We start from the raw sequence: 2,903 nt of genomic DNA on the forward strand, positions 1-2,903 counted from the left end.
CAGAACCTTCAGGTCAAAATACGCCGCGAAGTGTCTAGGGCCCAGTATAAAGGGTGAATAAGTTCGCGGGACATCGGAGGGTCCTTATATACCTGCGGTACCCTCTCCCCAAAGTCATTAGCAAAATCGTCCGTTAGGTCAGGCGGGAAATTTTCGCGGGAGATTTTCGCGGGAGATTTCCGATATCGTAACACGGTATAATTTATCAATTTTCACAATTTTGTTATAAATTTATACTTCCGACAATTTGTTATAACATTGCATATAACAATTTATACGTTTTTACAATATTCTTCAATGGAAACATAGGTTTTAGCGTTCTCGTTACTTACTCGTGGTTAAATTAATTTCGTAGGGATTAAAAATCAGGTTGACCTGTGGTCGTAGATTAAAAATAGTGATAGTACAGCTAAAATTATCGTGTTAAATAATTCTTTTCCTACGAATCAAAAATGTATTCAACGTTTGTTTGTTATAATATCGTGAAATGAATTATATTACACATTTTCTCTATTCACACTGAATTTAAAGATTATAACGATTAAAAATCAAGTTGACCTGTGGTCATTTATCAAGAATAATCATAATAAAGCTGAAATTATTGTGTTAAATAATTTTTTTAATACGAATTAGGAATTTATTCAACGTTTGCTTGTTACTACTTGTTACAGTATACTGTCTCGCAATGTAAATTTAAGTAAATTAGGTTGAACTGCACAGAAAATGCACAGAACTGCACAAATAATTTATTTCATGGTATTGTAACAAGCAAACGTTGAATACATTTTTCATTCGTGTAAGAAGAATTATTTAACACGATAAATTTAGCTGTACTATGGTTATTTTTAATCTACGACCACAGGTCAACCTGATTTTTAATCCCTACGAAATTAATTTAACCACGAGTAAGTAACGAGAACGCTAAAACCTATGTTTCCATTGAAGAATATTGTAAAAACGTATAAATTGTTATATGCAATGTTATAACAAATTGTCGGAAGTATAAATTTTTAATAAAATTGTGAAAATTGATAAATTATACCGTGTTACGATATCGGAAATCTCCCGCGAAAATCTCCCGCGAAAATTTCCCGCCTGACCTAACCGACGATTTTGCTAATGACTTTGGGGAGAGGGTACCGCAGGTATATAAGGACCCGCCGATGTCCCGCGAAATCATTTACCCTTTATACTGGGCCCTAGACACTTCGCGGCGTATTTTGACCTGAAGGTTCTGAGATGTGAATAGAGTGGTCGGGGGCTACTAGCTAGTCTATGTCCACCCTGTACACACTCAGCCTTCTTGTAACACTTGTATACATTAGAATCAATTAGAATTTCTATTACTAATTATTAAACAAATTTTAACAATTACCGGCACTCGCTAGGCACGTAATATCAGACTTTAAATACTCGACTTCGAACTTCGGTTTAGTCATAATTCTATTAATGTTATAATAACGTATAATTTATTAATTTTCACAATTTTATTATTAATTTATACTTCCAAAAATTTGTTAAAACATTACATATTATTATTTATACATTTTTGCAAGTTTCTTTGACAAATAAGTACGTTTCAACGATCTTATTACTTTCTCGTTGTGAAATCAAGTTCGGAGGATTAAAAATCAGGTTGACCCTTGGTCGTAAATTTAAAATAGCCATAGTGAAGGTGAAATTATTATTTTAAATAAATGTTTCTATACGAATTAAGAATCTATTCAACGTTTGTTTGTTGCAATACCGTGAAATAAATTGTATTATATATTTTCTCAGTTTAGACTGAATTTAAAGTTCGTAAGGATTAGAAATCAGGTTGACCTGTGGTCGTAGATTAAAAATAGCCATAGTGAAGGTAAAATTATTACGTTAAATAATTGTTTTTATACGAATTAAATATTGATTCAACGTTTATTTGTTGCAATACCGTGAAATAAATTGTATTATATATTTTTTCTGTTTACACTAAATTTAAAGTTCTGTTTACATGTTATAACAATTAGAATGTTGACGTTTTGCCGTTTCACGGTTTTTCCTCTGTTAATTATGTGTTTATAAATCATTTCAAACTAAAGCAGCACCATGCCCACCCTTAATTAAACCGTCTCAGTAGTTTACCGTAATTAATAATCTATTTTCGGAATTTATACGAGAATTTTTGAATTTTAGTAAATACTAGAGTCAGTGTCCACCCTGTACACACTCAGCCTTCTTGTAACACTTGTATACATTAGAATCAATTAGAATTTCAATACAGTAGACTGAATAACAATTCATTTTAACTAATACCTATTAGAAATTTTCCTTTTAAAACAAATATAAATCATTTTACCAATTACTGGTACTTACTAGACATTTATTATCAGACTTTAAGTATTCTCCTTTCGGTTCTTTTAAATACAATCAAATAATTTCTTCAATTACCGATATTGACTTGGAATACTCCGCTTCGAATAAAATATTTTGAAATTATTTTGAAGGTTTAGGGAAATAAACATTTGAATTTTAGTCATCGTTGTTCTTCAGACTTGTCGAATAAGATATTGAAACGACTTTGAAAGGTTCCTTTTTCGTTACAGCAATTGAAATTAATTTGAAATTGGTCTTTCAGTATTTTTCATATATTTTCTCTGATATTGAATTTTGTTTACTAATAATTTACCATCCAACGAATTTGCATGAATTGCATGTTAAGTAGTTAGTTGATTTATTATTGTATATTGTGAGCTGATTTGGAACGAGTGCACTACACTCGTGCACTATGCCCACCCTAAATTAAACCGTCTCAGTAGTTTACCGTAATTAATAATCTATTTTCGGAATTTATACGAGAATTTTTGAATTTTAGTAAATACTAGAGTCAGTGCATCGCGTATTGAAATAATAGCTTCATCCCTAGT

This window comes from Habropoda laboriosa, unplaced genomic scaffold, assembly GCF_001263275.1.
Source record: "Habropoda laboriosa isolate 0110345459 unplaced genomic scaffold, ASM126327v1 scaffold124, whole genome shotgun sequence".
Lineage (NCBI taxonomy): Eukaryota > Metazoa > Arthropoda > Insecta > Hymenoptera > Apidae > Habropoda > Habropoda laboriosa.